This window comes from Tasmannia lanceolata, unplaced genomic scaffold, assembly GCF_043159265.1.
Source record: "Tasmannia lanceolata isolate RefF3 unplaced genomic scaffold, GAP_Taslan_0.1 ptg000020l, whole genome shotgun sequence".
Classification (NCBI taxonomy): Eukaryota; Viridiplantae; Streptophyta; class Magnoliopsida; order Canellales; family Winteraceae; genus Tasmannia; species Tasmannia lanceolata.
The window spans coordinates 18,083,889-18,097,795 of record NW_027518697.1 but is presented as its reverse complement, the minus strand read 5'-3'; the positions used below and the strand labels follow the sequence as shown (position 1 = coordinate 18,097,795).

The 13,907-nt window shown below is 36.4% G+C and overlaps 1 pseudogene; it reads right to left on the bottom strand.

Moving 5' to 3' along the window:
• Positions 1–328: 328 nt before the first annotated feature.
• On the bottom strand, positions 329–11,059 carry LOC143853840 (amino acid transporter AVT1I-like; annotated as a pseudogene).
• Between the last annotated feature and the right edge of the window lie 2,848 nt (positions 11,060–13,907).

The window sequence follows — 13,907 nt, the reverse complement described above, 5'->3', positions numbered from 1 at the left end:
TACATTCACGATTTTATTAAGTAATTTTATTTTAGTATAAAGTTTTTAATCGATCCATTTGTGGGAAGAGTGGTGTCGATGTTCGCCACGTCATTGATAACTTGGTGCGGAGACATCGTTAAGTGGACCCCACCTAGGGAAATGGGTAGGCGAGACAATGGTGGTGTGACATACATGTATGTATTCTTACCATAAATGAGTGGATTATAAGAATTTTTTGTATTGAAACCCTAGACTTAATAAGTTCAAAAATAAATTTGCAACCTCTAAAATGGTATAATATAGATCAAGAGAGGAGTAATCAATATTTTAGCCAATGAGAATCTGCTTACAAATGGTTTACAATTTCTCGCATAGAGGTGTAAGTACCTATAATTGTAACTAAAAAACCCAACACTAAAATCCCCAAAATAGTCCCCAACTCAAAACCACACCTTCTAGAAGCTGTAGAAATCTTCAGATAGCACATGCATGGCAATAACATTGAAACTGTGCGACTTAGAAATGACCCAATAAGTGCCATTATGTATCCAAATAGTGGAACCGTCAAGGCTACAACTACGATGTTGATCGCTAGTAGAGTTCTAATAAGAAATCTAATAGCTCTATTGTTGTAGATCAAAATCCATTCTTCAATGGCAGTGGAGATTGGTGAAATCATCAATGCATATTTAGTAAATGGATTGATCAAGGTGGTGTAAATTGCTATCTTTGAGCTCAACTTCCCAATAGAGAGATTCAATGTCACTTGAGATTTTACATCATCCCCGTGCATGAGATAGCATTGAATTGCCATTGTTCCATAATTGAAAGTGCAAAGGACAAAGCAAAGGAGCAACACCTGTAATGAAAGAAAATACAAGGGAAAGATCAGTAGTATTGATAAAATTTTTGGTAACAACTATGACAAGTGACCGACAAATATAATGGACAAACAAAGTTAGAGAAATATTATGCATCCTTATTTTTTCTTTACCTTATGCCTTGTTTGGATTGCGAGAATTTTTGAGAAAAGTTTGGAAAGAGAAAATAATTCTAAAAGTTCTTATTTTTTTACACATGAAAAAAGATAATTTGAACCAACCCTATTCCAATTTTACTCAGTGGGACCTTCTATTTGTGATAATATCCCTATAAATTAACCATAATTACATCATTTCCCTCCAAATTGTGGAAAGAAAAAAAATTCTAAGAGAAAATTTTTGGTCCAAAATATTTTTCTTTCTATCTAAAAGGGTCTTAGAGAACTTATGTTTCTATACCTTAGAAAACTGACTTCTATCTTTCATAGAAGTATATATGGTGGGGAATACTGCATGACCACAATAACAAAAGGCATATAAACTTACAGTAGTTGGCATTCTGCTCATATTACGAGTCCTCCTCTTTCATAAAACCCAACACCATCAACTGCACCACTGTAGACACCCCATTTTGACCATGCCCTGATCCCTCCAAGTTTGAGCAAAACCCCACCAAATCAATCAATTAGGATCCCAATCTTCATCCTAAGCTAGGTTAGAGTCCCATCTAGCTCCCCGCAAAATTTTGTCAAAATCCGAGCACATTTACCTAGCGAATGGATTGAGCAAAGTCGTAGTACAAGTTCGCAGAAGGGGGGTGAATTATCCTCGAACGGTACCAAGCGGCTTCTGAATAGGACACGATTCAATCGTGCGCCTATCAATTTCCGCGCAACCGCACGCTCATCAAAACTGGGGGTGCCAATATCCGCATTCATTTTCTCTTATAAATATCGGGTTTTTCTTATTTAAAAAAAAAGAAAAAAATGGGCAGAGGAAGAGAGAGAAAACAGCTCTCGTTTTCTTAAATTCAATTTTTTTCCTCCGATCAATCTCATCTTCTCCGGCAAGCTACGGTGAGCTCCGGCCGATTTATTTTTTCTTTTCTATTTCTTCTTTTTCTTCTTCTTCTTCTTCTTCTTCTTCTTCTTCTTCTTCTTCTTTAGCTATATCTCCGTTCAAACCCTCTACTTCTAGAAATCTTAGATCTACTTTTGAAACCTTTTCTTCTCCGACGATCTTTGATTTCTCCGGTCATTCTTCCGGCAAGCCTTCGATCAACTTCTTCTGTGTAATAATCTTGTTGTCTTGATCTTCCATTCAGCCTTAGAATCCTTAATCTTTTGCTAAAAAAAAAAAACTCATCTCCTCATCTCGTGCCTTAAATCTATCTAGATCCGGTCATTTTGTTGCAGATCTTTCTTCTTCATTTATTCTGATCAAGTCACATCGAATTGGTTGTGTTTTGCCTTAGATCTAACCTAATATGTGAAAAGAAAGGAGAATAAATTGGATCTCTGTTAGTTTTGATTGAAGAATCATAGCTAAAATTAAAAAAGAAGAAGGAAGAAGCAGAATAAAGGTGTGAAAGGTTCAGATCTATACTTATCTGCCGCAGATCTAGTCTTTTCTTTCGCTTTTGATGAGACGAGACAAGTTAAGGAGGAGGCGATTCATTTTCCTTTTATAAATTTCATTGAAAGAGGTATTTCTCTAGTTCTTATGGTTAATTTGATCCTCAGGATACTTTTTTTTTTTTATTTGTTGATTCTTATTATCTATCTGAAAATTGTCAATTAGATTTAAAATAGAATGAGTTTGGTTCCTTTTCTTCTTAAACTCATAGATCTGGCAATGACTAAGATCTATAGATCCTGTTAAAAATTATTTTATTTCTTTTGATTTGTGTCTCTGTTTTATTTTTTATGTCGAGATTTTCTCTGGAAAATTATAGGAATATTAAGTTTGATTGTTAAATACAATTTCTTTGATGATGTAATTACATTGATCTTTAATTCAGTATTTTTATTTTATTTTATTTTATTTTATTTTGATTCTATGAAATTGTTACGTTTTTTTAGGCACCTTGATATTTACACTTCATTGTTCTAATAAATCACTTCGCCCTTCGTAAGAATGCCCAGTTTAACCTGTTTTTCTTCTAAAGATAGTCCAAGGTCATTCTTATCATGTAACAGCCCACTCTATTCTTGAGTCCTTTAGCAAGAATACCTCATTTCCTGATCATGATTCATTCAATTCTATTTACAAATGGATAGATACATTATTTCATGTCTTTCTTATTCTCTGCTTTTCATTTTTCTTTAGAAAAGGAAGCTCATATTATAAAAATGTTGTGATGGCATATATTTAGTATTATTTCATTCAATTTATCTTGAATGTTTTAGAATAGTACATATAGAGTGTTAAATTATTTTATGAGAGTGGTTTGCTGGATCAGATTTTAAACTATTTTTTTTTTAATATTTTGATGTTTGAAAATCAAATTTCTTCACCTAAATGATTTTAAAATTAATTGTTAGGAAATAAATTTCTGTTGTGGACTTGTAAGAGGCTCAGTCAATTTATTATTATTATTATTGAATTTAGTGTAATAATGTTATCATTTTTTACTGTAACGTGGGTCATAGTTTGAAGTTAGATTAGGATTCTTAAATGATATTGGTTCTGTCATGCTGATAGCTTCGTATAAAGTTTTGTAGGGATCTTTTATTAGACATCATGTTATTAATATAACAGAGGTACCTTGTATTTCTCTCATTGGAGTCATTTTGGTTTATATGGCTTTATGCCGACAAGAAAAATATGACCACCTTCCAAACCATCTTTCTTGGCGCATTGTGGGGTATTTTTTTTATTCAGATTGTTTGACAACATCTTGGCAAACACATGGCTTCATTGTACAGTAGCTAATCTTCCTTGAATTATGCACTGAGGTTGTAGTATATATTTTAACAAAGTCAGTCTTGTAGTAGTTAAAACTATCTTTTCATAATGGTGTTAATCATAGTTATAGAGTCTAATTATGAGCACAGACATGCAATATGGACATGATACTTAGTTTACTTGGCATAATATAATGACAGTTGCAACATGAATATATTCGTTACTTTGGTTAGTGTAATCTTGTTTCATTGGTTAAATTGAACCTTATTCATAGTTTCTTTCATTCTAAGTGTGATTAATGCTCATTAAATTGGCTTTATTTAGATATCTGCCCTATGTTGGAACATTGGTTTAGTTCATTTCAATGCACATATATCTGCCCTGTTTGAACAATGGTTAGGGCTCATTTCAATGCATATTTCTGCTCTGTTGCTGTCACTGGTTCAATTCATTTTTATACACATTTCTGCACCGTGTTAGCATTAGCTCAGCTCCTTTTCTGCATGTCTGTGTTGGCACTAGCTCAGCTCCTTTTCTGCATGTCTGTGTTGGCACTAGCTCAGCTCATTTTCTGCATGTTTCTTCACATTGCTGCCCTGTGTTAGCATTAGTTTGGTTCATTTTCTGCACGTTTACCCCTTGTACTGACACTGATTTAACACATTGTTATTGTCCATTGTGGATCATTGCTTAATGTCTAATCTTGCACATAACTGCTGCTTATTGGTCCTTTTCACAAACATATAACTGCTGTCCACTGATGATTTACTGTTTGTTGCCCACTATTTTATATAAGCTGCTGCCTACTGGTTTATTTCACAAGCACATAATTGATGTCCACTATTATTCACCTGCTTGCTGTCTATTAGAATAAGAGAGAATGGGGCAATGAAGGCGATAGCCCAAGCCCATCCTTAGGGGACTTGCACAGTCTGAATAGCACTCCCCTCTTTTGTTTTAAAAACTCGCTCCATCTTTTAGATACCTTGAAACCTTTAATTCTTCATTGCAGGGGCAATGAAGGCGCCAGCCCAAGCCCATCATTAGGGGACTTGCTCAGTCCCAATAGCACTCCCCTCTTTAGTTTCAAGACTAGCCCAGTCTTTTAGAAATCTTATAGATGTATATCCTTTAAGGAGACAAGCTATGTCTCAGCAGATAGTCAATACCCTTTAAGGAGCCAAGCTATGTCTCAACAGATAGTCAATACCCTTTAGGGAGACAGGCTATGTCTCATGCAGAGAATGTTGTATCCTTTAGAGACAAGCTTTGTCTCATTAGTGAGTCCATCCCTAGGAGACATACCATGTCTCATTAGCACCTCTCTTAGAGTCATTTTGTTTGAGAGCCAGTCCTTTAGCATAGGAGTCAGTCCTTCAGTCTTTCAGGAGTCAGTCCTATCATCATAGGGGTTAGGATTTTGTCCAACCTCTCATCAAATCATGTGATCTTTATCCACTCTTGCAAGGCATAGGATGCTGTCCAACCCTTGCAGAGTCGTGATTTTGTCTTTTTCCCCCGCAAAGCATAGGATGCTGTCCAACCTTTGCGGGATATCAGGAGTCTGTCCTCCCCTTATGATGATAGGATTCTGTCCTCTTGTGTCAAAATAACAAAAACATTACAAAAACACTTGAAAATTCAAAAACATCTAAAAACCAAAAATCTCAAAATCCTAAGTCATTAGGAGCGTACTAGGAATTCTGTGTCCGAACTACGTTGGCTTGATCCTCTTTCACGAGGTACGTAGTGCAGCTTGGGATCCACATCCCAAGTCCAGCCAAACCTTTAAAAATAAACATTTCAAACTTTCCAAAAATACAAAAATTCTTCAAAACCTTTTTCAAAAAGATCTTCCCCTAGAGTTAGGAGTCTGTCCTAGCTGTTTAGGGTGTTTAGAGTTAGGAGGCTGTCCTGATTTGTTTTGATATGGTGTGTCCTGTCGTGTGAGTGTCCCTAGAGTTAGGAGGCCTCAAGTTGATCGGTTAGACATCTAGTCGAACCGATGGCTAGACTAGGAAGCATATAGTCAGACCATAGTTTTCCTTAGGTTGCACAGCCTACTTACACATAGGATGTAGGGCCCACCTGCATTAGCTTAAGGCTAATCAACTTGCATTAGTTAGGGCATATAAAGAGTCCTAAAAATTACAATTCACTTGAATTTAAGCAATTTTACAAAAAAGCTTTAAAAATCAGTCGAGTCTAGTGGATCGAGTCTAGGATAGCGGTTTTAGATGGTTAGGCATTGTAGTTTAGAATAGGTCATTGAACTACGTTGACTCCGATTCTTCCCGAGGCCGGGATACGTAGAGCAGCTGGGATGGACGGCCATCTTGGTCTGAGTCAATGCATTAGAGTTTTAGGATTCATTTTATCCAGTTATGTTTAAAATTGAATTGTGTTGTGGGTTTTGCTGTGTTTTCTTACTTTCATGTACAGATCCTATACCTTTAGCTGTAGCATGCATGTGTTTGTACACCAGAACTCAGACACCAATTAGGTATGACACTCATAACCTAGCTATTATTAGGCGACACTTCTTTCATTTCTTTTATGTGTGCTTATTATTCATCTCCGAGACATGCATGATTAGATAGACGTCTTCTCGGAGATATTCGTTCCCATTTCATTTGACGTTCGCCCAAAACTCTTCAAAATTATTAAGTAAATGGCATAAGAGACCAGGTGCTTGCACTTGGGCGGATGAGGTGCTCTTTAGACCTTCCAAATTCGTAACCAGGCACGAACCTTATTTTATATCTCTGGTTATCCGTTGCAACAGAGCATAGTATGTGATCCTTGGCCCACTTCCTTGGATGGCGACTCTTCTTTGTTTAAGGTACGCCTCGAATCTGGGCTAGTCCCCGAATCGAGAGGTATCTCACCTTTTTATCGCCACTCATGCTGTGAGAGGCATTCTTCTTTCGAGAGTTCCTTGGTAGAGCTCTCCATTCACGTGGATGATCCTGAGACTGTTAGCGCGTGGGGCACGTCTCCCGCCGCCTCTCACTCGGATCAGGGTCCACAACCACGCTAAAAAATAGAACCCACCACAATAATAGAAGCCAAAGCTCCTCCAACAGAGACATAGGCAAGCAAATTCAAACTTTAAGTCTTATCCCCATAATTTTGAAACCTGCATTTGGAAATAAGATATTTAAGTTATCACCTTCCAATATCTAGAACTCAATTGCAACTAGATAAAGCTCAAGATACATAAAAAGAGCAATTGTTACTCTTCCCTTACATCCGAAAGCAAGTTCGCCGATGTCGGGGTAGGTTTTAATCAATGGATGTGTGTCCATACATTGCCTTAAGAGTATCCCTGTGACACGAAACAAAGAATTTCCACAAGGAAAAGAAGTATCAAGCCCAACCATCCTCCTTCTAAGAATGCAAAAGGAATTGATAGTATTCCAACTCGTGAGAAACAAAACAATGAGATTAAGGATCAATATATGGCTATGTTCAAAGTTTAGACTACACTCAATTTAATCAAAGGCATAGAGAATTCTACTAGACCATGTTTCTTGAATGATCAATATAAGATACAATTGATACGAAAGTCGCGAGGTTTGATCAGCTTACCAAAAAAAAAAATGGCAGGTTTTTCTACCCGTGCAGACCCATTCAAAAAACACTTATGATGGAGCTTAATTTCAAAAAAAATCATGGCACATGCTACAAACCTTATTTTAACGAAGCATTTAGTAAAAAGAAAGTAGGAACAATAATAGTGTAAAAAAACCCACCATCAACAGCCACAATCTTTTTCTTTTTAGTCTTTGGAATGCACTTGAAGACCCTTCCATCAACAGCCACGATCTTCTTCCTCTTATCTATCTATCTCATCTCCACCATTCCTTTCTTAAAAAAAGGACAAAGAGAAAAGGATGAGCTTGAGCTTGCAATCTTTTTACCTTGTGAAAAAAGCAGTTGCTCAGAAGAAAACAATACTAATAGACTCATAAAAGTACAACATGAATACTATAACTTTAGACAAGGTTCAAAAATAGAGAAATCCATAAAAAAAGAAAACAATACCAATAGGCTCATAAAAGTACAACATGAATACTATAACTTTAGCCAAGGATCATAAATAGAGAAATCCATAAAAAATAATGTGTAAAACTCACAAAATTACGTCAACAAATAGTTAAACCAAACAATCATTTTCTTCTTTCAATCTTATCGTTATGGGACACCAGTAACATCCTCTAACATCCCATCTCATTGTGGTGGGCCTAATATTTGATATAATTAACTCACAAATAGATAGGATGATGATCTCTTGGGTGCCTAAAATCCCTCCAATGGCAGACCATGAAATCATGCATGAAATCCCTTCATTGGAAATAGTACCGTATAGCAGAAGGTTGATCCACCATTAAAACAGAGAATCAAGAGGCTTGGGTCTCCATGCGATGCAAAAAACCAATACTGGTTGAGCAAAATATCATGGTAAATAGATATAAATAGAAATCTGATTGGATGACTATCCTAAACTATCTCTAGTTCTATTAGAAAACATAACTATAGTTTTCATTTTGATTGCTTTGAATAGAGAATTTTTAGGGAGTTTCCTATAGTGTGTAACTAGCATAGAGGGATTTTAGGAGATTCTATTCGATTAGATATATTAGATATTAGATATGATTATTAGATTAGATTTCTATTTGAGAATCCTAAGAAGAAAGGAAACGGGGAATAGAGGAGGTGCCACGTGGCGCACCCTCGTAGTCCAAGATTCCTTTTAACATATATACTAGTAGGAACACCGTGAAGTGATTGACTTTAGAACGTATGGGAATTGGATTTTAATATAACCTCTAAGAAATGAGATTGGTAAAAGTTTAGAGAGATGAATAGGTGATCCAATCAGTAAAATATCACATACATTCTACTACCCAATCGTCCAAGCATATAGACAGCTTGTTTCTTTATTTTATCACCGACCATATTCTCTTGATATAAAGTGAAGTGTAAGAGTCATCCAAGGGTACGTGAATTTTGATCGATAGAAGAGTTAAGAGATGAATGGCTTGCCATTCCAAAAAAAAAGAAAAAAACAGATGAATGGCTTGGATAATAGGAAAAGTGTGCCCATGATGTAGATTTTGATATATAGTAAAGCCAACAGATAAATGGTTTGGTTTATAGAATAAGTAGGTCTCACCTGTATTAATGAGCAAACAAATCCATTTGGCAAAGAGATTGCTTCACCGAAAAGGAATTAAAAAACGAAAAAAAGGTACTCTTGCGTTGAACGTTTGATACTGTTTTATACCGAAATATGGAAGAATAAATAGAAACGTTTTGAGAGAGGAACTTTCGTCTAGGAAAGACAGATTTTAGGATATCTATATTCAATTCGGAGACTTTTGCCATGATAATGAGAGATTTTAGGGGACAAACTGCTATTTTTTGTCCACCTCCCGACCCTTCGATCAAGAGAGTAATAAGAAATCTAAGCTGATTTTTTGCCTAAGTGTTCTACTTACCACCTATTTAGAAGGAGAATAATATAACCTATTTAGAATTAGATTATTAGATTATATAAAAGATTTCTATTCGAAAAGGAAACAAGGAAAAGAAGGGGTGCCACGTGGCGCATCCAGGTCGTCTAGGATTTTATTTTACATATATACTAGTGGGGCAACCCGTGCAATGAACGGGGGCCAAAAAACTAAATAAATAATAAAAATGACTTAAAAATATTTAAAAAGTGGGAAATACATTCATAAAAATATTTAAATGATACCTAAAATGCCAAAAAAATTGTGAATAAAGCATGATTTAGAAAATTTTGGGAAAATAAAAATACATAGCAAGAGGAGAATAAAAGAGGTTTTTTCTATTCTCTTTAGTTACAATACTTTTTCACATCTACATGCATTCATCTAATTAATGAAATTTCCACACATCCAACAATTACCAAAAACCACACGTTATGTACTTTTTTCCAACCAAGCTTCTCATGACTCTAAGAGATAAACCAACTTTCCATGTAAAATAGCTTTCCTACTCTATCTCTAAACCGTAGATAAAGATGACAAATAAGACTTATAGAAGATTTACAAAAACACAATCGTCTAACCACTTTCACTTGTATTCCAAACAATAGCTCCCAACGGAATATGAAGAAAACACAATTCAAAATGCATTAGTGTATTTTGCATATAAGATATTATAATCACAATCGGAAACAAAAATTATACAAAGAATGTACCTGGAAATTTTGTCCTATAACAACTTCCAACTCTTGTGGACTGGCTGTATATTGTCCAGAGACTCAGTGGCAATAGGAAGGAAACCTTGTTGTGCCTGCAATATAAGTCGCAAAACGGAAATATGAGAGATGCTATTTGCAGGAATTTGAGAAAAATTGAAAAATGAGACGTGAGATTAGGACAGAGGGAATAAATCTAGCAATTTAATTGAGCCTTTGGTTATCTTTGCACATCATCAAACCTCCATGATCATAAATAAAGATTAAATAATTTATTCTCGTAATATGATGAATATATCTAAAAAATCAATCAAGGTAGCCACATAGACTCGAGGAAGGAAGGGGAGGGCTGCCACGTCAGCGGTGAACAGTAAACCTCCCTTCCTCTTTATTACATATAGATTATATTATTATATGATATTATATTCAATCCAATCTTAATATATATAGAGAAATACCACTGGGATGGGAGATACAGGCAGTTTATATAGTAGACGGCCGTGCATGTAAGTGCAACCCAAAAACACAGTGCAGTCCACATTTTATGTGTGATCCAAACTATTCATTTTTTGGGCCCACGTAGATAAGGCGAGCTCAGAAAATCTTCTAAATCGGATGATCCTAGCTCTCCGATTTGTGAAGGTTTAAAATTGACGGCACATTATCACGTCACTTTCTTATAGCTTTAACTAATTTAATTGGGGATAGTTATTAGACTAGACAAGAATATTAGAATAACTTCCCTTTTTCTTGACTCTAATATATTTTCATAAAATATCTTAAATAAGAAATACACAAATTAAAATTAAAATAAAAAATAGTAATACTTTTGGTAGCTAGTTCTTTAGGATCATTTCACCCCCTCTTCGTATTCATGTTCTCCTAAAACTAGTTTAGAGTGAAAACTAGCCTTAGACAGAGACTGAAATTCCTAACCCTTTTGGGGAACATAAAGATCATTATAGTACGACGATCCTCCAATTTCTACTTACCCTGTCTCGCCCTCTTCCTTTATCTTCTTCAAACCCCACTGGAACGAAAACCTCTTATACTGAATATAGAGGGCAAGGCTTCCATTCATACGAGTCTGGGAAGATGTCCCATTATACACAGCCATTTGAAAGTATTCATTAGTGGAAAATTGTAGGTAGATTAAGCATGTTGGCTATTTATTCGTGCATATTAAAGTACATACATGTGTTTATGGCGTGCATAGATAGTGATTAATGAGGGTCAATTAATATAGTCGGAAATCTTTGTAGAGATTGATTCTTCGAATCGACCCTTACACCTTCTAACTCCGTACGTAACTAGATGCCTTTCACCTACCAACTCCGGAACTAGATCACATACCCATCACAAGGTTACAAAGTTGGTCAAATCAAAGTCATTCATCAGTTCCCGCCGGGGCAGAGGCACATGTAGCATGAGGAGGGCCATGCGGCCCATGCCCCCCCCCCCCAAATGACTTTCAAAATCCTTTTTATGTTGCATGGCTGTACATGGATGCATAGCTAGTTTAGTGGCCATGGCCCCCCAATGACCAATGCGGGCAAGTGTAAATTAGTCCGGCCACCCCCAAGTGTAAATTCCTGGCTTCGCACCTGGTCCCCGAATTCTAATTTCTAGGTAGTAAACTACTATTACTGTCATTGTTCATTCAAAATAACAACACATGTAATTTCATTCTTCTTATTCATTCACAGGAGATCTTGGAGATAAGGATCAATCCGGGGGACAGATCACCAGTTGGCCATAGGTATTGGCCATCCCAAGTTTGCTTCCTATTTTTGTGTTGCCTTACCCTATCTCCTTACTTTTGAGTAGCAAAAAAATAAAATGCTATAAAGAAAATTTATAAATTTACCTTCAAATATTTGAAATAATATTATCTATACATATAAGTCAAAAGTCATAAATGACCAACAGAGGCAACCATCTATCAAAGTCATATGAACAAACAAAAGCACTGAGAAAAACCCCATGCCAGTCTCAGTGGTAGTTTAGTCACATAGCTTTCGTAGGGTATTACAAAGTACAAATTTAATCATTGATTTTAAGAGTGAACGTCCATTTCTACATGGGTCTAGCGAACATTGTACTGCCACCAATTCAACGACCTAATCCCCGTATCAGATCTCTATTGTGAAAGACCATACGGTTAGAGCTTCTCCATTGCTTTGCAATTTCGAAAATTGCTATCAACCCTATTCTTTAAAATGACGGAGTGTCTATAACAAAAAAAAAAGTGCATATATAGACCATGTTTGGCTGCCATGAACATGAAATTCCTTGGAATTTTAGTTTATTATGTAGTGAGAAAGGGCTAGGGAGAGTGGGAGAAGAGACTAAAGAAGGCATGAGTGACGAGAGTGTGAGAAAAGGCCGAAAAACAAGGGAAAGAAAAGCTCTAATCAAAATACAATTTATTTTTTTGCCTGCTTTTAGCTACTTCTTACCCTCTCTATCTCAAGTCTCTTCATCCCATGGAAAATAATTCACGGTTGCCGAACATAGCCATAATCTCATATTGACATAATAGCCAAATCTCATCCTTTTGTTATGTGAAATCCTTTTTTAGGATCCGAGCATAGTAGTTTCAAAACCACTTATTAAAATATGGGATTTGCTAGGAACTTCTGCAGAAAGCCATTTTGCAGCTCACTTTTGCAGAACAGCCACACAGGCTCACTTTTTAGCAGATTTTGTCTTATTCACTCCATTCATTTGAGGTGGCTGCTCTCTCCTGCAAAAGTGAGCCGTTGAATGGCTTTCCGCGAAATTGCCTAGTAAATCCCTTAAAACATTGAATATTGTCAAATATTGCATGGAGCAAGCTGAGATATTTTACTCCAAAAGCTTAAGCTGTTGGAGATGACATTATGTAAACTCTTATATTTTAACGCTCCCCCTCACGTGTGGCCCATCTGGTTGGCCTACACTTGGCACATTTAGCCCTCTTTTGGGTTGGCCATTAGATGTGGATTTTTAATATCAAGGAGTTTTGATCTCAATGGACTCCGCAGAGGCTGAGGTTCGAGTTATTCACCTTGGCATGAGCATATTTAGGGCCAGATGCAAGATAAATTAGAGGTGGAAAGTGATTCGTCTGATGTTATATTTGTTAGTATTTTAATACAAAAGTGGCTCTTGTTGATATTTTACAAAGTTTGTTTTGTTTACAAAAAAAAGCAGCCACTTTGGTTTAGAAAATTGGTTTACCCACTTCCTTCACAAAAGCAAATAGTCTCGTATTGGAAAGGTTTAAGGGCTTATATAGCTTTCCACTTCTATTGCTTTGTGAATGAGAAGAGAAGAGAAGAAAGGGGGCCTACGCGCATGAGCCACCAACTGGACCCCGTGGGCTTTTGGCTATACCACACATGCGTGCCGCCCTGCTCGGCTGCGCATGTGACCTGAAGTTTTTTCCCTTCCCCTAAATTTTATTTTTTGTCTTTTAATATTGTCCGTCAAACCTACACATACCTTTGCCATTTTGGAAGAATAACGCCGACATTATTAGGTAAGCCGCCTTACGGGATAAGCTGGTTTATTAGTACGCCAACGTCATTAGGTAAGCTAGGAACGTTTTTAGGATCCGAGCATAGTCGTTTCAAAACCACTTATTAAAATATGGGATTTGCTAGGAACTTTTGCAGAAAACCATTTTGCAACTCACTTTTGCAGAACAACCACACAGGCTCACTTTTTAGCAGATTTTGTCTTATTCACTCCATTCATCTGAGGTGGCTGCTCTCTCCTGCAAAAGGGAGCCGTGGAATGGATTTCCGCAAAATTGCCTAGCAAATCCCTTAAAACATTGAATATTATCAACTATTGCATGGAGCAAGCTGAGATATTTTATGTGCTTCTGTGAACAACCGATTACTCCAAAAGCTTAAGCTGTTGGAGATGACATTATGTGCGTGTTTGGCGTACCGTTTAAAACGCCGTTTGGCGTTTGA